The following is a 26087-nucleotide window of genomic DNA, read 5'->3' on the forward strand; positions in this document are numbered from 1 at the left end:
TGTATTTTTGTGTGCAAAGCACATCATTATTCCAATGAAACATTTTTGTCTGTGATTTCATTATCCCCAATCGAAAGAGAACAGAACATTGACAAAAATGTTAGCTAGTGAATATGAACCCTTCGAGAGGCTACAGATCATACAATTGACATACTTATTGAATATACACACCTGGTACAGATCGTCACCTGCCAGCTGTGCATTTCTGGACTTGCCCTACAAATTTCTGTCCATTAATATTTAAACTGGCCTTTAGATGTAAGACATACAGTTATCAACTTGAAAGAACTGCCTTGTCATTTTACTTAGATTTGACTTTTAAGTGAGCTCACTGTACAATGAAAATAAAGCAACTGCCAAGTAAAGCCAATGGATTGTGTGTGTGCCTGTGCCAGTTTTAACTTCACATCAGTTCTACAGGCATATACATACATATAAATTAGGAGCAGGAGTAGGCCATTCTGCTCTCAAGCCTGCTCTGCCATTCAATTAGATCATGGCTGATTTGATTGTGGCCTCTACTCCACATTTTGCCGAATCCCGGTAACCTTTGACTCCTTGTTAGTCAAGAATCTTTTTATATCTGCCTGAAAATTATTAATTGGCCCTGCCTCCACTGCTCTCTGGAGAAGAGAGTTCCAAAGACTCGCCACCCTCAGAGGAAAAAATTCTTCTTAAATGAGGCACCCCTTATTTTTAAACTATCCCCTAGTTACAAGGCAGAATATTATGAAAACAAAAATGGCATGGCAGTTCCTGACTGAAAACCGGTGTGTTTCTCCCCAGAAACACAGCCAGGTTTTCTGTCCAGATTTTCTGGCACTTCATCAGAAAAATATCCTTGGGTGTACCTTGCACCATTACTCTGGCGGGACGGGACTCACAGAGCTGGCATACCTGGCTACACAGAGGTAGAGGTGCCAACTTTAAAGGACGCCCCGTTCTGAGATCTCGCCTGAGTAAATTCTGTTTGGGCCCCCTCAGAGAGTTAAAAGCCATAATGGGATTTGCGCGCCTGTCGAAGGGGCCCGAGATATCATGCCCTTAATCTCTCCCACAAGAGGAAACATCCTTTGAGCATCCATTCTGACAATTACCCTCAGGATCTTATATGTTTCCATAAGATCACCTCTCAATCTTCTAAACTCCAACATATACAGACCCAGCCTGTCCAACCTTTCCCTGTAAGATAGTTCCCCCCATCTCAGGCATAAATCTTTTCTAATCTCATTTTCCTGCTTTCAAAGTACAACTCTCAATATTTTCTACCAAATATTTATCTATTGCCTCTCAACTGTTTCATTAATCATTCACAGTAATGCGCTTTTTGGGTACTTTACCATCTTCATCAATACTTATGCCTAAAGCTGTCAATCACCTTCTTACCCAGCAACTGTGTGAAGCAGTATCTTTATGCTGAGATTGAAGCATGTGACAAAATGTCAATAATACCATTTTTGGCCCAGAAATAGGTTGAAATTGATATTATTGTGTGTGCACAAATCAATATGATAGTTTTACTTTGATACAGTAGCTAAATACTGAAGACGCTGAAAATATGAAATAAAAACAGAAAACTCTGGAACCAGTCAGCAGAACAGGCAGCATCTGTGGAGAGAGAAACAGAGTTAATGGCCCTGGTTTTAAATTGAGGGCAGCTATGGTGCACGACAGTTCAGAAGCAGGTGGCGCACCGGAGGAAAGCCGGTCGGTCTTAATTGAATAAGTGTTCCTAGAGTCCCACCTGAACCTGACTAGCTCCACTACCTAGCCGGTGAGTGGGAGTTTGAGTTCAACAGTAGGATGACACAATTGGCAGAATTTTATAGTTCCCCAATGGCAGGAGGGGGCCATAAAATTCCCCGGATGGTCTTCCTGGCAGCCTCCGATCTGTCACTATTTTACATTGGCTTTTCAAGGCCCAAGGTGGCCTGTCCACCATTGTCCCAATGGAGGGCATTAAATATTATTATTGGCCTAATTATTGGCCATTTAAGGGCAGATTCCTGCCCAATCTCGATCTTGTGGCTGGGATGGGGATTTCAGGGACAGGGCAGGAAGCCCAGCGGGTCATTCTGCTCGGGCCTTGGGCAGGAAGCAGGGGGCTCCTCCTTCAGAGGCCCAATTTGCACTTTGGGTGTACCCCCTAAGTCACTCCCTCCCCAATGGTCTCTCCATCAAAACCCCCACCACCTCATCAGATTGACTGACAGCTCCCCGAGTTTCACCAATGGTGAAGGACAGTAGTCCCATGCCTCGCCAATTAATACCTTAAATGACTGCACGGCTGCATTTCCTGCCGATTCTCCCCCGCCTGAAAAATCTTACCTCATGTGTCCTAGATTATAACAGTGACTTCCCTTTAAAAGCACTTTGTTGGCTGTGAAACACTTATTATTTCAGGTCAACAACGTTGACTCTGATTCTCTCTCTCTGTGTGGATGTTACCTGACCTGCTGAGCGTCCCCAGCATCTTCAGCTTCACTTTTATGAGCCTGAAGTTCTTTTCCAGCTTTATAAGTGAAATAACGTACTTGTAAAACAATTGGTAGAGGTTTTAGAATTTTACTGAATTACCTTTGAGAACTGGGAAAAATTGTGCAAGACTTTCCTGTAGGAGATTAAATAACAGAGTGGAATGCATGATAAAGCAGCTTCTGGGTGGCTTCTGGGTGGAGCTAGCTACATAGGCTCAATGATCTAGAGCAACTTTGTTCTCAAGTCAGTGGCATATTCAAATTATGAACTAAAAATATTAAATGAAGTAAAAATACCCTTTAGAATTTCCTCCCGTAGTTCTCCTTCTGTATGTAACTTCTAGTAACTGAAAAGACTAAGAGGTGACCATTCCTAGCAGGCCACTGTCAACACTCTAAATAACCATCTGCAAAGACCTGTACCCCTTAACTCGAGATTTGCACTTACTGCTAAAAGGAAACATTTTGTGCCAACTCTCTGATCCTCTGGATGGCTGGTACAGCTAACAGATGGAACAAATATATATATTTTTTTCATTTTCCTTGGGGTTCATTGATGATGCAACTAGAATACCCTCATTTATATTTTTCATGAAGAACAAACTTAGATACTGATGCACGATCAATTAAACTCAAAGACGAGGTTGTAACATAACTGAAGGCTTTAACAGGCTATATCTGTTCCCCAGCAGCTTCGGTACAGAATGAGGGCTGCTGGGACGGCACCGGTTCTTATACCCCGCATATCAGGGCGGAGCTACATACCAAACAGCGAATGGTAAACTCATAGGTTTACCCAATGGTCTACAGCCTCTCGGGTACTGCAATACCTGATAATACCACAGATACCATAAAAATTTAATGTATAGATTTCTCATCTACTTACCACACCATTCAAAAACACAGTTTTCACATGTACATTGCGACACCCAGCTTTACTTTGCCATTGTTGCTCAGTTATCAGATTGCTTATCTGATATCCAGTACTGGATGAGCAGACATTTCCTCCAAGTAAATAGTGAGAAGACTGAAACCATTGTTTTTGACCCTCAAGCAATCTGAAACCATTATTTTTGACCCTCGACTCCAAACTCCATTTCTTAGCTATCAACTGCATTCCGCTCCGTGACAAGTCTGAAATTAAGCCAGACTGTTCGCAATCTTGGTGTCATATTTGAACCCGAGTTGATATTCACATCATCACACAGAGTGCCTATTTCCACCAGTGTAACATTGGCTAACTTCATTCTGCCTTAGCAGATCTGCTCTTAAAACCCTCATTTATGCCATTGTCTAGACTTGATTAGCTTAATACATTCCTGCCTGATCTCCCACGTTCTACTCACCATAAACTTGGGGTCACCCAAACTCTGCTGCCTGTGTCTTAACTCCCACTAAGTCCCATTCATCTCTCACCTCTGTGTGTGGTGACTAATGTAAATGACCAACTTGATTTTGAAATTTTCATCTTTGTTCCTAAGTTGTTCCTAGGCCGCCCCCTCCCTATCTCTGTAATCTCCTCCATCCCCAAAACAGTCCGCCCTCATCTAATTCTGGCCTCATGAGCACCCTCGATTTTAATCATTTCACCATTGATGGGTGTGCCTTCAGTTGCCTAGACCCTAAGCTCTGGAATTCCATTCTTACACACAGCATCTCTCCCTCACTTTCCTCTTTTAAGACATTCCTTAAAAGTATAGATCTGGAATCCATGCATGCAATGTCCCTCTCACCAATTTTCCATTCATTTATTTATACAAATTCCCGATATACACAACTGATCTGCAAGGCTTCAGGCTCGGAAACAATCTCATAAAATGACCTACTATACTATATAAATTGCAAAGTATTTATTGCTTTTGTTAGATTTTCACCTTCATCACAGTGCAATTACGGTAGACACTTTGAAAGAAAAAAGACTCGCTCTTGTAGCACCTTTCACAACCATGGAACATCACATGGTGCTTTACAGCCAATGGAATATTTTTGAATTGTAGTTACTATTTGTGATATCGGAAATGTGGCAGCCAATTTGCACAATGCAGGTTCCTGCAAATAGCAATGTGATAATGACCAGTAAAATGGTTCTGTCATCTTAGTTGAGGGATAAAAATTACAGGGATAATTCCCCTGGCCTTTGAAGGAATGCCATGGAATCTTCTACACCTATCTGAGCTGGGAGACAGGGCCTCGCTTTAGTGGCTCATCTGAAACACAACACTTCCAACAGCACTCCCTCCGCACACGTCAGCCTTGATTTTTGAGCTGAAGTTCTGGAGTGAGACTTGCACCCACACCTCTGACTCAGGGACAAGGGGCTGTGTGTATGTGCATGGATGCTCCCCCCTATTCCACATGTTACATGTTGGACCGCCCCACAGTCATAAAGCGCTGTTTGCGGGTAGAACAAAGACCAGTGGGACTTCTGCCCATCACGAGGGCAGAGGCCCTGGCCTCTGGATTGACTGGCCAATCTGATTTTCTGGTAGCTCCATCAGTCGTAGCAGCACTAAGAGCATGTTAGTGGCTACTGCCGGGACTGAAAGAAGGGGAGGAATAAGATATGGACCCGGGCTGGTTAGTCCAGGGTCTTGGGGAGGGAAAGTTTCGGCAGGTGAAAGAGATAGTTGGGGTTAAGGCTGCGGGACGTTTGGAAGGAAGTGGGGGTTGCATCTTTGGTGGGACACCCCCCAATCTGCAAAGGGATCCCCGAAGATGTAACCCCCCCACCGAGCTCGCGCCCGCCCCCCCACCTTTGTTCCTTCCTGTCCTTTGATGAAAGTAGTTAAAAAATCAGGCTGTCCACTCCTGCCCGGCTGCACACAACAGAGAATTTATGACATGGGTAGTATATTACCAGGGACATTTGGCTTGGTAATTAATCCTTGATTACTGATTTCAATATAGCTTTCAGGCTATCGATTTTGGAGCCCACCCACCCCTCGTATTATGGGGTGAGCTCGGGGGTGGGATGCAAAAACTAAGTGAATGGGGATAGAATCAGAAGAGTGAGCCACAACGCATAGAGTTATGATGCAAATTGTAAGTGCATGCAGTGGGCATGTGCAAATCTGCCCCTGCTGACACCTGACTCAATTTCAGACGTTTGAAGTCCCGCCTCTGCAAGCATCCAGTCTCTGCGGGCAGGGTGGAAGTTGGCAGCAAGATTTTCCACCTGGATAACCAATAAAGAGACATTTTTTGAATCACTGTCTCTGTCCCTCTTGATAGATTTTGTGAATTAACACCCCTCTCTTTTCTCCCTCTCCTCTACAGCATTCATCTTCCGAGATCCCTCACTCTCCCCTCCACTCAATCCTCTTCCTGGATCTCCTTCCTTTCTCCCCTCCTCCATAGCAAGCATCTTATTGGACCCCCATCACCACTATCCCCCCAACATCAGCATCATGCCTGCATTCCAATAAAGTGTAATCTTATGGTTCAGCAGTGTCTCTCTGCAGGTTTCTCTTGCAGGCCAGCCAGGAACAGCATGAGGTGCTCTTCCTCAGGGCTGGCAATAGAAGATCGTCCTGCTTGACCATGGCGAGCTGGATGGAGATCGCACAGAAGGTGAGCAGCTGTGGTGTCCAGCCATGAACATGTGTCCGGTAGGTACTGCAAAAGGAAATGAAATGAAAATCGCTTATTGTCACAAGTAGGCTTCAAATGAAGTTACTGTGAAAAGCCCCCAGTCGCCACATTCCGGCACCTGTTCGGGGAAGCTGGTACGGGAAATGAACCCGCACTGCTGGCCTGCCTTGGTCTGCTTTAAAAGCCAGCTATTTAGTGCTGTGCTAAACCAGCCGCTATTCATGTAACGTCACACAGCCACCTATCCCGGCAAATTGCAGGACAATGATCTCAACAGGCCTCTCATGAGGGTATCCAGCAATGGAATTTACTAAGTGTGAGAGAGAGAGGCTTAAAAATGCATGGTTACCCTCTGTACCACATGGCAATAGGACCAGACCATGTGACAGTTGTACATGAATAAGCGACAGTTAAAATGCAAGGTCAGTATGTTGAGATGTGGGAATACCAGGAACACGCATGAAACTGGTTTCCTGGTTGACTGAGGTTCTTCATGATGTCTTTGCTTTTGTTCACCACAGAAGGTTTTGCCTTCGTGTGCGAAGGCCCAAACCCATGGAAGAAAACAATAACTCCAGCTCTGAGGATGAAGACCTAAAGCACCTGATGGATGCATTGCTTATTACTTTCCCTCATCCTCCATCAGCACAGTTTCATTCACATGGATTTTGGAGGGTTCACAAATAGAATTGGGGCTATATGGAGGCGGGGGGGTGTATTAACCAAGGTCCCCGACAGCAGGGGAACAATTGGGGATCAACCGCATTCTGAACCTCAGTTGATGACAGTCCTCTGATCTTAGCAACAGTAAGACTGCTGGAGATTCAGAGAGGCAGGGGAACATCTGGAGGTCCAAGGGGCTATGCGGAAACTTGCGTGGATGGTGGAAGTGTCCATCTAAGCCTTGAGTTCTGCCATGATTCTGGAATGTGAGCATGTGACTTCCTTCATGGACAGGTTGTTGACCTAGTTGGGGAGCCAGGTTTATCATATGACCCATATGCGTGCAGACCAGCATTCTGTTGCTCTGGCCAAGGGTTCAGTAAAGCAGTGGCTGGGCAAGAGTGGAGAGAGGTACCTGGACCTCCTTCCAGATGTCCCTTCTCCACAGGGAAACATGTAGATGCCATTGCACACCGAAAGGGAAGAGGAACACCAGCCTGCTGCACCGGGACGGTCTTCAAGAACTCACTAGATCACCAGCAGCTCAACATCTCCTTTGCTGGTGACCTCAGAGCCTCCAATGTCATCGGAAGAAACAGAGCATCACTCTTAGCACAATGCCTCCTCCTCCTCTCCAAGTAAAGGCAGGCAGAGGTGGATGCACATTCAGAATGGGCAATGGTTTGCAGGTGATGGATATAATGCTGGTCAGGCAGTTGCTTCATTTCTGCACAAACTGATGATAGATGAAATTCTCTCTGACAGCCCAGGCATGTCCCTCCCATTCCTGGCTTCTTGAAAATGCACCATATCATCTCTAGCCTCTTTCTCATATTCCTGTCATCTTCATCTGAGGAGGAGGGCAACTCCTCCACATCCTCACATGACAATTCCTCTCTCCGTTGAAATGTCACACTGCAATGCACAGCCGACTACGACAATTTTGTTTAACTCTGTGGTGCATGTTGCAATGTTCTGCCGGAACAGTCAAGGAGATTTTCAGCAAGCCGCTCTATGACTTCCCCTGGTTGATCCATGTGCTGTGCAATGCTGCTCCTCATGGCTGTGAGGATGATACATTGGTTTCATAAGCCACATTCAGGCCCGAATCACCCAGGATTCAACCTTGTAGGATCCTCAGATAGCTCTAGGATACAACTGAAAAACATATAGGAGTCATGAGAATGCCTTAGAAAATCAGCACACTCCTGGATAATTTGGTTTCTTTGGTTGCAGACTAGTTGAACTTAAAGGGAGTGAAATCCCTTCTGATTCACAAATGCAGTTGGCTATTCCTAAGGTGCTCTCATGGACGCAATCCATTATTCCCTGCATTTATGGGAATCGTGTGATGACCTTGAAGCCGATCGCTCTTACGGCTGGGCTATCAGCATCAGTTCTGAACTGAATAAATTTGCTTGCCCTTCTGAAAAGAGCATTGGTTACCTCCCTATGGCATTTATATGTTGCAGCTAGGGAGATGTCACACACATCCTCAGTGGACCCCTGCAAGTATCCACTGGCATAGAAATTCAGCACCGCAGTCACTTTGTGGGCAACTGGCAAAGGGTTCCCTGCAAATGTGCTGGGCTACAAGTCTTTTTGAAAGAACTCACACAAGTCAATGACTGCCTCCAGAAAAACCTTGGCTTTCTCTGGCATTGCTGTAGAAGCCAGGTATTTCTGATACAACTAGTATAGGTAAAAGATAGCTATTTTAGCATAAATATTAAGCCCCAGTTTTAAATACCCATTTTAAAATGAGGATTGCAGCACCCATAACCTCAGGTCATCTCAAAACATATAGCTTCAATAGATATATGAAACAGCATAATTCCATCATAGATTAAAACAGCATAGTTGCAAGACAATTTGACACTATGCTTGTGCTACTGTCAAGGACAAGGGCTGAATTCCATGGCAATGAGGTGGCAGGAGTCCAGTGCAGTTTGTAGAGCATTGAATCAAATATATATTTGATTCCAGCTTTCTCGAAATGAAGTCTCCATTGTTACATTAGCCAAGCTAGCTTAAAACCAGTTTATTGCTGGTAAAGATTAGCAGAATATCACATTCCATAACATGCAGACATGAAACAATTAAAAGCTAATGTTGCACATTGAAGATGGACGGCTTGCCATCAAATCAAATGTGTTTGAGTCAAACCCAAACCAATTAGGATTATATTGGGGTGTGATTAGATAGAATATAGAACATAGAACAATACAGCGCAGTACAGGCCCTTCGGCCCACGATGTTGCACCGAAACAAAAGCCATCTAACCTACACTATACCATTATCATCCATATGTTTATCCATATGACTGAAGACAGATATGAAAGTGTATAACTGAAAAGATTCCGCCCGCCATTTTAGTCTGTCTTTAATTCTTTAAGTCTGTCTGTCTGTTAGTCTGTCAGTCTGTCTGTCTGTTAGTTTGTCAGTCTGTTGGTCTGTTAGTCTGTCTGTCTGTCAGTCTGCTTAGACAGTCTGTCTTTGTAGTGATGTAGTGTTTTTGACTTTGAGTTTGAGTTTAGCTGAAGATTAGCTCTCTCTCTCTTCATATTTCATTTTCAGACTTTGATCCTTTTAAAAGTTACTTTCGAGCTGTCTGCCTAAGCAAAAAGATAATGTCTGTAATTCTCTGAAAGCTTCAAATTGTTTACGAATTGCCTTTTAAATGACTTTCAAATTGTAATCAATAGACGACAAATAAAAGAATTCCTTTTGGCACCTGAGAAGTTTTAACTTAAATTTCTGCTGAGTCCCAGTAATCGCAAAGTGCTGCTGGTAACCGAATAGTAGGAATCATATAAATTCCTTCAACTTTACACAGTCGAATAATAGTAGGAATCTAACAACTTGGCGTAGTCCAAGAATATTATTAGATCTTTCAACTTGTCGTAGTTTGGCAGGTTAAGATCCATCAACTAAGATTCCTTCAATTGCCTCTCAGATATTTGACGGCAGTTGATGTGCGTCCTGAACATGCGCTGATGTGCCAATGCTCTTTGTCGATGATGAAAGCCCAGATTACATTCCTCCTGACCTCCCTCTCTTTCTTCTGATGGTCTTGTGGCCTATGTTGTTGTTCAGCCATGTGTTTCGTCTGGTGAATTCCCTACTCCACTCCCCAAGGTTGCAAAAAGATTGGGTGTATGAGATCCACTGAGAATCCACACTGTGTGAGTTATGTGAAGAAGGCAGGCAAAGGCATGAGCTGTTGTGATGAATGCAAGAGATTGGTATATTGCATTTTATATCTGTTGATGTAATGTTTTTTAAAAGCCTTGGTTAAGATATATATTTGTTGCAGTAATATTATTAAAGAACCTAAGTTAAGGTAGCCAGACTATGAATCTACTAAAGCTGTAATTAAGGTGTCATAAAAAGTGTGGGATCCATGGTCTCTACCCATTTACTTGTGTACAATTAGATGGCTAGTACCCAATCATCTTCTTTCAATTAAGGAGCAATTTAGCATGGCCAATCCACCTACTGTGCATATCTTTGGATTGTGGGAGTGAAACCCATTCAGACACGGGGAGAATGTGCAAACCCCACACAGTGACCCGGGGCCAGGATCGAACCCGGGTCCTTAGTGCCATAGACAACAGTGCTAACCACTGCACCACCGTGCTGCCCAGCTAATGTTATGATTGCTGGAGATTCCCTGGAAAGTAGATGATTTATGAGGGATTGCATTTAGTCCTAGCTAAACTGGTGATGGGACATATTAATGGGATAAAGACGTTGTAATTAATGGAATTAATGGAAGGAGCCAGGTCAATCTGTAATTTTGCAGTCTGTTATAGGATTTTAAGTTGAATTGCTTAATTGGAATTAGTGGCAGGTGTAGATAATAAGTTAGGTTTTTCCTTTTAGTTAAGAACTGTTTAGCTGACATTGATAAAGCTATTTCTTTGATGTTAATGTGGTTAATTCTGTGTTTTATTATTTAAAAGTTTGTTTTAACATAAAAGCTACCTATTGGTCAGAGTCATTACACCTGGAGTGAAGCATCCTCTCCTCTCAGTTGTATAAATAAAAACACTGTTTGGGGGTCTGGTCCGGTATCCTAACAAAAGTTGGGGTCTGGTCCGGTTTAAAGGTCTGTGTACATGGAACAGCTGCAGTTGACCAATGAAAATGCACTGCCCCCTCATGGGCCACACCCAGAACCCCTTGCATCATTCCACAAGAACCTCATCTCCTGTCAGATCAACCTATTATCAGCAATTATGTCAATGGAAATGCAGCGTGACCCTGCCACTTGTATTCTCCCTGTGTCACCCTCAAGCTTCCTTCCATTGCCCTTGACCCTTCCAACAACACTCCATGCATTCCCTAAATCATCCTTGAACCAATTATTCCACTACACGCAGTGCCAGTGACCCTCAACCTTCTATCCCTCACCCTCAACCTGTCTGCCATCGCCCTGTCTCTGTTGCTGAGCTCGCTTGGTCACATCTGTGATTTTCTAAGCACTGAATTGGGGGAATTATATCATTTCAGAAATGTGTGTCTTTCTCAAGGTAATGCAGGAAAACAATCTCATAAATTCGAATTTATGTTTATGTCATCAATATGTCCATCCTTTTCCTGGGGCAGGTGTAAGTAGGGGTAAAAAATCTACCAGATTGCTTTGAAAAGCTGATGCCAGGAGAGTCCTGGCTATTCTGGGAATGTTGGCAACCCTTCTCCACTCCGCCAACTCGTCCCCCCCCCCACATCAACCACAATTATGCCAGTAAAGTTGCCACAGTCCCATGTGACCTTGGACCTTTGAGGGGGAAGAGCTGACTGGTGTTGATTTGATTTGAGGATGACCACACCTCAGGTGAGGGGTAAGGTTGAGGAGGTGGGCCTTCATGAATAACCTCAGCCAGTCTGGGAATTGAACCCACGCTGTTGGTTTTGCTCTGCATCACAAAATAGGTGCCTAGCCAACTGAGCCAAACTGGCCTCCAGTGCTGCACTGCTATTTAATGTTCCGACCATGAACACCCTCCCTCCATCCCTTCCCTTGCCACGATTGGACCTTCCAGCTTCTCCTGCTCGCCTCACCTGTGCTGCTGAGTTAGACAAAAGACAAAACCTCACCTCAGATCCAGAGATTGAACAACCTCACCAAGGACACTCCACCTTTATCTGTCAGAAAACAGGAGACATTTGCTTCCCATGCACCACTGGCCAGATCTTGAAGGTAGGACTTAATTTGGTAAAGTTCCTATTTAATGGCCAATCATGGTATGCAAATGCATTGTAAGTATGTTCCCGCCACCAGGTGGTATGATGCCCGCTCTGCCTCTGACATGCTGCTGACTTTATTTTAAGGACTCATTAAATTCTGCCCAAAGGGGATAATTTGAACTCCCCAGGTAGGCGGGAGAGGGGCAGAGGTCATTTTTCCCTCCAAACAACACTTTGCATGCTGCACTATCGGGCAGCAATCTGGAATGTACCACGTAGTCCAATCAGGGCGATCTGATAGAGGTATACAAAATTATGAGGGGCATAGACAGAGTGGATAGTCAGAGGCTTTTCCCCAGGGTAGAGGGGTCAATTACTAGGGGGCATAGGTTTAAGGTGAGAGGGGCAAGGTTTAGAGTAGATGTACGAGGCAAGTTTTTTACGCAGAGGGTAGTGGGTACCTGGAACTCGCTACCGGAGGAGGTAGTGGAAGCAGGGACGATAGGGACATTTAAGGGGCATCTTGACAAATATATGAATAGGATGGGAATAGAAGGATACGGACCCAGGAAGTGTAGAAGATTGTAGTTTAGTCGGGCAGTATGGTCGGCACGGGCTTGGAGGGCCGAAGGGCCTGTTCCTGTGCTGTACATTTCTTTGTTCTTTGTTTCTTTGTTCAATAAACAAGAAAGGAAAATAAGTGGGAATATTGGCCGGTTTGGGGGATGGGGAATTGGAGAATTGGAAACCACACAGAAACCGGTTTTAATGAAGGAAGGATGTGGGTGTGGGCAGCCACAGAGATGGGTCATATTTTAATAAGCCCGTGAACCTGAAATTCTAATCAGCGTTTTACTTTCAAAGGAATGTTTTTTTCCCAAATCTCGTAAAACCAGCTGCTAAAGTGAGGTGAGAAAGGCCAGGTTCATGAGCGAAATCAAAAGCAAAATACTGTAGGATGCTGGACATCAGAAATTAAGATCAGAAAATGTTGAAAATATTCATCAGGACAGGCTTCATCCGTGTCGAGTGTCATAACATCCACTCATGTATATAATGAGATGCAGACAAGCAGTGATTGACACACAGGATAACCAATGAACACACACAACACACAACAACCAATCACCAGACAGGACACCACCACTATAAAGCCCACAGGGCATTAAGACTCTCCCTCTCTCTACAGGACACAGCTACTGAGATAGTAAGAGTGCACAAGAATGCGAAGAAACTGCCAAAGATCCTCTACTGCAGCGCGTGATGCAACACCTTGCCCATGGCTGGCAAAAGGGGCAGTGCCCCCAGTTCTTCAACGTTAAGGACGAGTTAACGGTTGTCGAGGGGACCCTTCTTAAACTAGATAGAATCGTCATTCCCCAAAGCATGCAAGCCATGGTGCTCAGACAGATCCATGAGGGTCACCTCGGGGTCGAAAAATGTCGACGCAGAGCTCGGCAGGCAGTCTACTGGCCTGGCATCAGCCAGGACATTACCAACACGGTCCTCAACTGCACAACATGTCAGAAGTTTCAACCAGCTCAGCCCAAGGAAACACTGCAACAGCACGAGATCGTGACTTCTCCGTGGTCCAAGGTGGGGATAGACCTCTTTCCCGCAAATGGGCGTGATTGCGTGCTCTTTGTCGACTACTTCTCCAGCTACCCGGAAGTGGTGAAACTGTCGGACCTCACGTCCAAGTCAGTGATTAAAGCCTGCAAAGAGACGTTTGCCAGGCACGGCATACCACTCACAGTAATGAGTGACAACGGCCCATGTTTCTACAGCCAAGAGTGGTCCGACTTTGCACGATCCTACCACTTCAGTCACATCACATCCAGTCCCCATTACCCGCAATCAAACGGGAAGGCCGAAAAAGGGGTCCATATTGTCAAGCGGTTGCTGTGCAAGGCTGCAGACTCAGCCTCGGACTGCAACCTGGCGCTGTTGGCATACAGGGCAACCCCTCTGTCGACTGGTTTGTCTCCGGCGCAGCTGCTCATGAACCGCAACCTGAGGACGACTGTTCCAGCCATCCATGTTCCAGACCTTGACCGCCTCATGGTGCTGCAGAAAGTGCAGCGATCCAGGGACCAGCAGAAGATCACGTATGATGCTCATGCCAAGGATCTACCTGCGCTGGCTCCAGACGATGTTGTTTGTGTCCAGTTGCCTGAGGGAGGTTGGTCAGCCCCAGCTATTGTTGTCAGGCAGGCTGCCCCCAGGTCCTTCATTGTCCAAATGGCCGATGGCTCCATTCTACGGTGCAACAGGAGGGCGCTACGAAAAGTTCCCTGCCCACCGCCTGGCCGCACTTCTCCGCATGTCATCATGCCGCCTCAGGACATTTCGCAATACGAGGCCACCAATCTGGCAGCGATCTCGCCTCTCCATGAGGCCACCGACATGGCAGCAAGTGCCGGCGTCCCCCCTCCACCTCTGAGGCGATCGACAAGAATTTGTCGCCCGCCACAAAGACTAAATCTATAGACTTAAATCTTGTAAATTTTGTTCAGTTTGCTCTGTATCTGCACGATAGACCCCTCCCCATGTACATATGTTCATTCACTCACCACTTGTATATAATCATGCATGTATATATATCGCCACGTTCCAAAATTTACTTCAGAAAGGGGAAATGTCATAATATCCACTCATGTATATAATGAGATGCAGACAGGCAGTGATTGACACACAGGATAACCAATGAACACACCCGACACATAACCAATCACCAGACAGGACACCACCTCTATGAAGCACACAGGGCATTAAGACTCTCCCTCTCTCCACAGGACACAGCTACTGAGATAGTAAGAGTGCACAAGCCAGTGCGCACTATCACCATGAGGTAGAGAGTTAGTCTGGTCAAGCCAGTAGGAGGTTATCAGTTAGATTGATAGAGTGTCAACTCACAGCAGACTATGTACAGCAATCATAGTTGGACCATCTCCTGTGTCAAAAGCCTGTTTCTAGTTTCACTGCATCCAGTTGCAGTCAACGTTGAACCAACTTACTTAACACATCAGTGAGAAAGACATCTGGTGAAAGATCACTGACCTGCAACATTAACATGCCTCACTTCACAGAAGCTGTCTGACCTGCTGATATCTGTAGCATTTTCAGTTTTTACTTCATCAGTTAAATGTATTTCCAGCACTGCTTGAGGGCCAAGAGGAGCTGAAGTGCTTGCCTCCAGCTGCTCAAATTCCCTTTGTTCTCGTCCCAGGATTGAACCCTGCACTTCTCCAGAGCCTCCACCACCACCTTAAAGTTCTTCCCGACCTGAATGTAATCCTGGCCCAGCCCAATGTTCTGTGCCACACTTCCCAACTTAATTGTGGCTTTTCACAATGCCTCCCCTGACCCTTCCTGTTCTAATCACAGCCATCAACAATGCCCATACCAACGCCCTGAATCTAATCTGGCTCTCCATGATATCCCTCTGATCCCAATCCCTGCTCACTGCTCCTTGGCTGTGGGCTTGCACTACAGGCTTCTCTACCCAACTCTCAATCAGGTTGGCTTTCGACCAGGAAATGGAGTCAAAAAAATCAAAGAGGTCCTGCTGTTAAATTTGGCAGAACCCGTTGGGAAATCTGCACCTCTGGATTTCCCAGCTGGATCACTTCACTCCTCCTCTCGCCTCCCTAACCTACCAATCTATAAATATCACTGTCAAAAAGATGTGGACATGAGTTTTTAGAGTTCAGAGCAGGCCAGCATTTGGCAGCCTGTTTGACAGCTGCTGAAGTGAAGGTGCCACTTGACGTGAGTCTGAGGGAAACTGCTCACTACGTCACTCCAACAACAACTTATATTTGCATAGCCCCTTTGATGTATTAAAACAGTCCAAGGTATTTCACAGAAAAATTATAAAACAAAAGATGGCAACCAGCTACTTAATCAGATATTAGGGCAGATGGCCAAATGTTTGGTCAGTGAGATAGGTTCTAAGGAGTGTTTTAATAGGGGGAAAAGTGAGATAAAGTGGAAGACAAATGTAAAGACAGAATTCTGAAGCCTCGGGCCTAAGCAGCTGAAGACATAGCAACCAATGGTTGAGCGATTAAAATCGACGATGCTGAAGAGTCCAGAATTAGATGAGTGTGTTTTTTTCATAGAATCCATAGAATCCTTACGGTGCAGAAGGAGGCCATTTGGCCCAATGAATCTGCACCAACCCGCCGAAAGAGCATCCTATCTAGGCCCAATCCCCACCCTATTTCCGTAACCCCACCTAACCTTTGGACACTAAGGGGCAATTAAGCATGGCCAATCCACCTAACCTGCACATATTTGGACTTTGAGAGGAAACTGGAGCACCCGGAGGAAATCCACGAAGACACGTGGTGAACGTACAAATCCACACAGACAGTGACCCAAGCCGGAATTGAAGCCGCGTCCCTGGTGCTGTGAGGCAGCAGTGCTAACCACTGTGCCAGCGTGCTGCCCGTATATCTGAGGGTTGTGGGGCTGAACGAGATTGCAAAGATAGGGAGGGACAAGGCCATGAAGGAATTTGAAGACAAGGATGAGAATTTTAAAATGAAGATGCTGGTTAAGCCAATGTGCACAAGCATGAACAGTACTTGACGAGAGTTAGGTCATTGACAGCATATGGAGGGTAGAATGTGGGAGACTAACCAGGAATGCGCACACACATTTTCACAGCTGAAAATTGCAGCATTGCAGTATCTTGAGAAGTCAATAAACTAACATTGAAATGAAATGAAATGTAAATCGCTTATTGTCACAAGTAGGCTTCAAATGAAGTTACTGTGAAAAGCCCCTAGTCGCCACATTCTGGCGCCTGTTCGGGGAGGCTGTTACGGGAATTGAACCGTGCTGCTGGCCTGCCTTGGTCTGCTTTCAAAGCCAGCGATTTAGCCCTGTGCTAAACAGGGCACGATTTAATGGAAACGTTTCTAAGTGTGATAACGTGTGGGAACTGCCGCGAACTTCCCGATGCTCGGGCCCAGCGAGGCTGTCACCGGTATCAAATGTTAATTGGACCACTTAATGAGGCCCCACGGGCTTCACACCACAATTGATGATCCTGCCAGCTGATTAGTCAGTACCGCGCCCAGCAGCTCCTCGTTAACAAGGGAGAGCGGAACTTAGACCGATCCTACAGAGCAAAGCCCACACATCTCACAGCCATGTCACCGAGGAGACCAGCCCCAGGATTCCAACAGATTGGTGGACGCGGGCAAGATCAGGCGGGATGCCCTGTTCCCCCAAGGGACTCAGAGTGTTAGCCACAGGGCAGCCAGTGCTACCTGTGAGGAAGTGGCAGCAGCCATCAGCTCATAGAGTGTCACCAGGAGGCCTGGCACCCAGTGCCGTAAGATCAACAACCTCCACGGGCAGCACGGGTGGGTTGGCACCGGCTCCCTGGCACCACCACTGCCCGCCCTCACCCCCACGAGCATAGACCTGACACCGCCCCAACCCAGCACCGTCCCGTACCGCGGCCCACGCATGTCCAGCAATGCCACCCACGTCCCCCCCCACATACTCCCCATCCCCCCTAGGCCCCATCCCCATCAGATTGAACAATGCAAATCTCATACGATGCCCCCTCTGTGTTCCCACAAGAGCAGTTGGCTCACAACAGATGGGAAAGGGTCCAGACGGGTGGTAGGGTGCCGGGCATCAGAGTCCTCACCCCCTATGAGGAACGGGCCCTGGAGTTCGCAGGGATGGCCAAGGACAGATCTGACACCGACGGAGAGGTTGGCGTACACCGCCGAGGTGAGAATCCACCGGGCACCACCCAGCTGACATATCATGTTGTTAATGCCATACAGAATGACCCATCCCTCCCACTGACCCACATGTCCATTCTTCCGCAGGACCTTCATCCAACGGTGCTGGCCCATTCGGGATGGCGCTACTCCCGCCTCCCATGAGAACACCTCAGAGGGGAACTCCGAGGAGACCACTGTATTTGTGGCAGATCTATCTTCCCCACCCTCCAACACTGCAGAGACACACACCTCGGTGGGTCAGGCTTCTGGGGCACTTTCTGATGAGGACCACACAGTTGCCTCTGGACCAGGCTTACCCGGAGCTGATGCAGACAATAGGGTGCAGCCGTGAGATTCAGCGGGGGATGGCAGCTACACACCATAGCTGATTGGAGGAGTCCCAGAGGCTATGGCTGCAAGAGATAGCGCCGGCAATACGTGGCACCAAGCCAACACGGCTAGGCTTGGCGACCGTAAAGGAGAGCCTGGTGCACAATGTCAGCAGCATGAGTGGTGGTGTCCAAGGCATGGTACAGTCAGTGACGGCCATCACCATGGCTGAACCCCTCAACAGCACGTCCCAGTCACTGGGGGCCCTGTCCAAATCCCAGGTGGACCTTGATGAAGTGCTGTGGAGGGTGTCCCAGTTCCAGGCTGGCATTGCTAAGGCCCTCCAGTGCAGTGCGGCATCCTCCTCTTCCACGTGGTGCCACGTACGAAAGGACATGGTACAGGTGCCGCACCACCCCCTTGTTAAGGCGGAGCCTCCTGCAGCACACGCTGTCCGCCATCTGTTCGAAAGACCAGCAACACTTGTACACCTTGGGCCGTCGCCGGCTTCTCCCTCTGGGTCCGTCACTTAACTACATTTGCCAATTCGCTATTAGCAATAGCCTTCAGCAGCGTGGCCATAGGTCTCAACGGTCAGCGCTAGTTATGGGTGGTCGGTGGGGCAGACAGGCAGGGGATGGGGTCGTCCCCGTAACAGCTACACATGATCCAGGGGGTGGCATGGTGCACCAGCGGGTCCTGAGATACCGCCCCTCACCCCTACCGATGGTGGTCCACCTCGACCGAGGCTGTCCCACCGGGGGCTCCCCCACCCCCCCCCCCCCCCAAACCCCCAAGCACAGGGGCAACAACTCCAGTGTCCCCTGGCTGATTGGGGGCGAAGGTGGCTACTCACCTTCTCGGGCCCCGCAGCAGCCATTCTGCCAGCTTCACGTTTTTAGAAAGGTGCTCTCATCGGCGCCCGCGTGACCACTTTCTGGGGAGGCGGTTATCACGGGTGGGCATTAGATAGGGGGCTGCTCCCGTTTATTGTATGGAGATTGGTCTTAAGTGGTGATTTTGGTTTCTCACCACACTATGATGGGATCCTGATTTTGCCAATGGGAGTGGGCTGGTTAGATCGCAAACCAATTGGCGCCCATGTGGTTCTCGATTTTGGCCTCTCCTGCGATTTAATGTCTGCGTCGCTCTCTCGCCCAAACGCAACGTGGCCATTAAACAGCGCCCTGAGCCTTGGGTTTCTATGGCTATGACTCATCTTTCATTCTCACTCCACAGTATAAATAATTCCCACTTTCTCTGTCTTTAGCTTTGACAAAGGATCATCTGGACTCGAACCGCAGGCTCTTTTCTCTCCCTGCAGATGCTGCCAGACCTGCTGAGATTTTCCAGCATTTTCTCTTTGCCCTGAGCCTTGTTCATTGGTTCATGCAACGCCATTTACGGCAGGACATAGCATGACAGGTAATTTTAAGGATGCATTCAATATTACAATGAGACATTTGCATAAGTTAGCGGTCCATCAGAATCTGAGGATGCAGCTGTTTTTGGGAACTGCAACTAGCAAGATTTATCTTTCTGGTGTGAAAATTCATCTCTATCTTCAGTAGGTATGTAAATGCAGACAGATGTGCATGTGGCAGTTTGCTCTGCTTGGATTGTCACCAGTGTCCCTCTATTTGCAATGAGATAAATACATTTAAATGTAAAAAGGGATGTTTTGAAAAATGAATCAAACCCCCAGTCCAGATGGATTACATCAGAACATCTTAAAAGAACCTAGGAAATAATAGAGGAAATAATAGAGGCATGACCATACTTATTTGGGGAAGCATTGGCACAGTGATATTGTTGCTGGACTAGTCATCCAGGGTACTCAGGATAATGCTCTGAGGACCCAGATTCAAGTCCCACTGTGGCATATGGTGGAACTTAAATTCAATAAAACATCTGAAATTAAAAAGTCTAATGATGACCATGAAATCATTTGGGATTGTCATAAAACTCCATCTGGTTCACCAATGTCATTTAGGGAAGGAACCTGCTGTCCTTATATGTTCTGGCTTACATGTGACTCCAGGCCTACAGTAATGTGGTTGACTCTTAAATGCCCTCTGAAATGATCTCGCAATGTTTATAAACATTGACCACATCAAAGAGATGTAAATGCATTCCAAGCACCAAGTGCATTCCAATCACTCAAGTGTGTGACTTCACTGCACGTTCTTCTCTTTGATGTGGTTAATGTTTACAAACATTGGGATTTCACTACTTAGACCACTGAAGCGTGAAAGCACATGAATGGATCAAGGCTGCAGATGGTTTTTACATGCTGTCAATAACAGACCATTACTCAAAAGCTATGGATGGCTTGCAGCTAATGGATCTATAGGAATTTAGACGCAGGTACAGCTGCTTTCCTTGGAGGAATGGAGACATTCAGCTGCAAGGGAAATATTACACCTATAATGCTTCCCACTACCCCTGTCTGAACTGCGCTCTAACATCCAGACATTGGTCCATTATCTGGGGAGTGTAGTGGGGGGGGGGGGGGGCAGGGGTTAGAACATAGAAAAGTACAGCACAGAACAGGCCCTTCGGCCCACTATGTTGTGCCGAACCTTTGTCCTAGATTAATCATAGATTATCATTGAATTTACAGTGCAGAAGGAGGCCATTCGGCCCATTGAGTCTGCACCGGCTCTTGGAAAGAGCACCCTATCCAAAGTCAACACCTCCACCCAACACTAAGGGCAATTTTGGACACTAAGGGCAATTTATCATGGCCAATCCACCTAACCTGAACATCTTTGGACTGTGGGAGGAAACCGGAGCACCCGGAGGAAACCCACGCAGACACGGGGAGGTTGTGCAGACTCCGCACAGACAGTGACCCAAGCCGGAATCGAACCTGGGACCCTGGAGCTGTGAAGCAATTGTGCTATCCACAATGCTACCGTGCTGCCCTTAAGAACAAATAAATCTACACTATATCATTTTACCGTAACCCATGTACCTATCCAATAGCTGCTTGAAGGCCCCTAATGTTTCCGACTCAACTACTTCCACAGGCAGTGCATTCCATGCCCCCACTACTCTCTGGGTAAAGAACCTACCTCTGACATCCCCCTATATCTTCCACCATTCACCTTAAATTTATGTCCCCTTGTAATGATTTGTTCCACCTGGGGAAAAAGTCTCTGACTGTCTACTCTATCTATTCCCCTGATCATCTTATAAACCTCTATCAAGTCGCCCCTCATCCTTCTCCGTTCTAATGAGAAAAGGCCTAGCACCCTCAACCTTTCCTCGTAAGACCTACTCTCCATTCCAGGCAACATCCTGGTAAATCTCCTTTGCAACTTTTCCAAAGCTTCCACATCCTTCCTAAAATGAGGCGACCAGAACTGTACACAGTACTCCAAATGTGGCCGTACCAAAGTTTTGTACAGCTGCATCATCACCTCACGGCTCTTAAATTCAATCCCTCTGTTAATGAACGCTAGCACACCATAGGCCTTCTTCACAGCTCTATCCACTTGAGTGGCAACTTTCAAAGATGTATGAACATAGACCCCAAGATCTCTCTGCTCCTCCACATTGCCAAGAACTCTACCGTTAACCCTGTATTCCGCATTCATATTTGTCCTTCCAAAATGGACAACCTCACACTTTTCAGGGCTAAACTCCATCTGCCACTTCTCAGCCCAGTGCTGCATCCTATCTATGTCTCTTTGCAGCCGACAACAGCCCTCCTCACTATCCACAACTCCACCAATCTTCGTATCATCTGCAAATTTACTGACCCACCCTTCAACTCCCTCATCCAAGTCATTAATGAAAATCACAAACAGCAGAGGACCCAGAACTGATCCCTGCAGTATGCCACTGGTAACTGGGATCCAGGCTGAATATTTGCCATCCACCACCACTCTCTGACTTCTATCGGTTAGCCAGTTCGTTATCCAACTGGCCAAATTTCCCACTATCCCATGCCTCCTTACTTTCTGCAGAAGCCTACCATGGGGAACCTTATCAAATGCCTTACTAAAATCCATGTACACTACATCCACTGCTTTACCTTCATCCACATGCTTGGTCACCTCCTCAAAGAATTCAATAAGACTTGTAAGGCAAGACCTACCCCTCACAAATCCGTGCTGACTATCCCTAATCAAGCAGTGTCTTTTCAGATGCTCAGAAATCCTATCCTTCAGTACCCTTTCCATGACTTTGCCTACCACCGAAGTAAGACTAACTGGCCTGTAATTCCCAGGGTTATCCCTAGTCCCTTTTTTGAACAGGGGCACGACATTCGCCACTCTCCAATCCACTGGTACCACCCCTGTTGACAGTGAGGACGAAAAGATCATTGCCAACGGCTCTGCAATTTCATCTCTTGCTTCCCATAGAATCCTTGGATATATCCCGTCAGGCCCGGGGGACTTGTCTATCCTCAAGTTTTTCAAAATGCCCAACACATCTTCCTTCCTAACAAATATTTCCTCGAGCTTACCAGCCTGTTTCACACTGTCCTCTCCAACAATATGGCCCCTCTCATTTGTAAATACAGAAGAAAAGTACTCGTTCAAGACCTCTCCTATCTCTTCAGACTCAATACACAATCTCCCGCTACTGTCCTTGATCGGACCTACCCTCGCTCTAGTCATTCTCATGTTTGCTAATATAATTGCTAATATAATTCCTGTATTTAAGAAAGGGGACAGAACAGGCTCAAGTAATTATAGGCTAGTCCGTTTAATACCAACAGTAGGAATAATAATGGGAACCAAAGGAGAGAATGGAAGAAGATTTGGAAATGAGAAATACAATAATGAATAGTCAGTATGGATTTCAAATAGGAAAATCTTGCTTGAGTAATCTTCCTGCTTTTTTGAGGAGGTAATAGAGAGGGTAGACAATGGTAATGCAGTAAATGTAATTTATCTAGATTTCCAAAGGCTGTTGATAAGGTTTCCCATAATAGACTAATGAAGAAGATTGGAGAGTGGATTACTAGCTGAGTTCAAGAGATAAAGCAGAGTGGGAGTAAAGGATAGTTATTTTGAGTGCCAGATGGTGGGAAGTGGTATTCCATGCGGATCAGTGCTGGGACCTCTGCTGTTCATAATTTAAATTAATTATTTGGACTTTGGAATTAAAAACACAATTTCTATATTTGCAGTTGACACCAAATTTCTGGAGGGGGTTGGATAGTCCACACTCAGGAAGACAGCAACAAACTCACAGAATCAGGGAATTGTTATGGCGCAGAAGGAGGCCATTTGGCCCATTGTGTCTGCACTGACTCTCGAAATGAGCATCATAATTTAGTACCATTAATAATAGCAAACCAATCACTTTGTTCGAATTTGAGCGATATCAATTAAAAGTAAGGAAGTTATGCCAAGCCTGCATTAAGCCATAGGTAGATCACACAGAGTGTCCGCATATTATGAAAAAGATATTGAGGCAATGGAGAGATGTGGTGATTGTGGTAGAATGAGGGTCACCTTGCTTGGGGGACCAATTGACACGGAGAGTGGGTAATCACCCCAGGCTGTGGTGGCCCTCTTAGACAGGCAACTTTTTTTATTCATTCGTGGGCATCGCTGGCTGGACCAACATTTATTGCCCATCCCCGAGGGCAATTAAGAGTCAAACACATTGTTGTGGGTCTGGAATCACATGTAGGCCAGCCCAGGCAAGGATGACAGATTTCCTTCCTAAAGGACATCAGTGAACCAGATAGGTTTTTATAACAATCAACATGGTCATCATTAGATTTTAATTTCAGATTTTAATTTAATTCAAACTTCACCACCTGCCATGGTGGGATTTGAACCTGGATCCCCAGAGCTTAACCCTGGGTTTCTAGACTACTAGTCCAGTGACAATACCACCATGCCACACCTCTCCCATATATAGGGTCGAGGTTACCACGAGGCTGCTGTTTTCTTACTAATAAATCCTTTTTATGGCGTTTCTGAGTGCATCACTACATATGGCGATGAGGATAAAATTATCCTGATACTACCTCTCGCCCAACACCTGTGAGTATCCTGTTTTAATCGAAGACTAAAAAAATGGTACTCACCTGAATGCCTCTCTTTGTGCGAATAGATCCATTTGAGATATTGAGATATTGCCATATCCTGAGGGACAGACGCAGTAGAAATCTGAATTGGCCAGTGCAGTTCAAAGTTTAGAAATGATAGAGAAAGAAAACAAAAGAAAAAACCCTGCGAAGCAAGAGCTGTGGCTTTAAGTTTAAAAAAAAGAACTTAAGTTGAAAGAAGCAGAGTTGCTGTAAAGTTTTTTAAAAAGGTAAGCAAACACAGAAAGTAGTAAAGCAAAACAAAATGCCCGAGCAAGGTACAGCGAGGTGTCCCGAAGCACAAGAAAATCAAGGAGATGAAACTGACAAGCTCCCGATGTGCAGGATCGGAGCAGAGCTTGTGTGTGTGTGTGTGTGTGGGGGGGGGGGGGGGGGGGGGGGGGTGTCTGTGGCAGCAATTGTCGCACTGATGGGCTTCTAGCAAAAGAAGAAAAGTTCATAACATTTGAAAAAAAGACAAGTTAACAAGTTTAAAAACAATAGCCCTATGGACATCGAGCATGCTGGCTCTCCAAGTGAAATCGACAAAAATCGTCACAATTACAAAAAAGGTGAAAAATTGACTCTCTAAACTGCCAGAAGAATAAAAATTTCCAGAGATCGGTGAAAGTACCTTCCTTCACTAAAAGTGGAAGTTTTAAAAATTCAAAAAGAGTAACCAGGTTCAAACCAAAACTCCAAAAGTGCGGGAAAAACACAAAGAGAAAGCTGACAGCTTCTGAAAGCTGAGTAAAACAAAGTTCACAGTGTTAAAGTGGCAATGCATTAAAAATGGCACTTACAGTGGCAACCACAAGAAGGAACAAACGGCTATGGACAGGAAAATTGGATAAGACGCCAGATAGAAGGCATGTCACAAGAATGGTCCATAAGCAACTAAGACCTCAAGGAAGAGGGAGCAGAAGATGTTAGAGGAGACAATAGAGACCTTAAGGAAGAGACATTGGAAGACCTAAGAGGAGACAATGTAGACTCAAGGAAGAGGGAATGGAAGACTTCAGAAAGTGGGCAAAAGAAGTCCACAGAAATTGGGTCATGAAAGACCCCAGAAGGAAGGCAATGAACGACCCCAGAAGGAGGGCAATGAAAGATCCCAGAAGGAGGGCAATAAAAGACCCCCACAAGAAGGACACGAGAAAAATGCAGAATGGAAGCCAGTCAACACTTTGTCAGAGACAACCCTGACCAATATGAGGCCAAAAGGGTTTGGTTGAAGTTGAGACAAGTCAAAATGAATGTTCCATTTGTGATGTATATGTCCAGTAAGAACAGGGGGCTGGGTTCTCCGTTTTCGGGTCCATGTCCCCACGCCATCGTGGTCTTTTAAGCCAGGAAAACTGGCGTCAAAGGGCCACAGATTCACAGCCTAGCAATGGGCTAGCAGGGAGACAGCATAGAGCTCGCAGCTCGAGCTGCCGATATGGCCCCCAGCACTTCCGGTTCAGAGGCTGCGCATGCACACGGCAGCGGCCTGCAGTGCTCCACGGCGGACTTGGCCCGCGTACCTGGACCGTGGGAAATAGTGCCCCCGATCGGCCGCTCACCCGACCTGGACCGCCTGCACAAAAAAACCCCAGTCCCGAATGAGGCCCCCCCATGACCTCCAATTGGTCCGCCTCCGACTGTGGCAGGCGCAGACTGAGTCCGCAGCCGCCTCGTGTGTTTCCCGAACGGCAGGACCACATTAGAAATACGCTGTCGGGAATTTGGCCAGTCGGGAGCGGAGAATAGCGGAGCGGGCCTCAGGCAATGGCCTCAGGTGGTGGACACTCAGCGCAGCGTACTCCCTGAGAATCGTGGAACCGGCGCCGGTCCCGATTTCATGCCGGAAATGGATTCTCCGTCGGGGTGCGGAGAATCAAGCCCATAAATTCCCTTCGAAAGAATACAATTAAAGACTTCAAATGAAACTAGGAATTATTGAACATAAAGAGGAATAAGCAAAAAGAATATAGCTCTAGTGAAGATGCTAAAACAACAAGATGAAATGACTGACAGCAA

At 46.3% G+C, this 26087-nt stretch overlaps 1 protein-coding gene across 1 annotated transcript in view; it reads right to left on the reverse strand.

The window, feature by feature from the left end:
* The window catches only part of rxfp1 (relaxin family peptide receptor 1), a 231763-nt gene that overhangs the window by 29942 nt on the left and 175734 nt on the right, over positions 1–26087 (reverse strand). The window lies entirely within an intron of this gene.

Source organism: Scyliorhinus torazame, chromosome 3, assembly GCF_047496885.1.
Source record: "Scyliorhinus torazame isolate Kashiwa2021f chromosome 3, sScyTor2.1, whole genome shotgun sequence".
Classification (NCBI taxonomy): domain Eukaryota; kingdom Metazoa; phylum Chordata; class Chondrichthyes; order Carcharhiniformes; family Scyliorhinidae; genus Scyliorhinus; species Scyliorhinus torazame.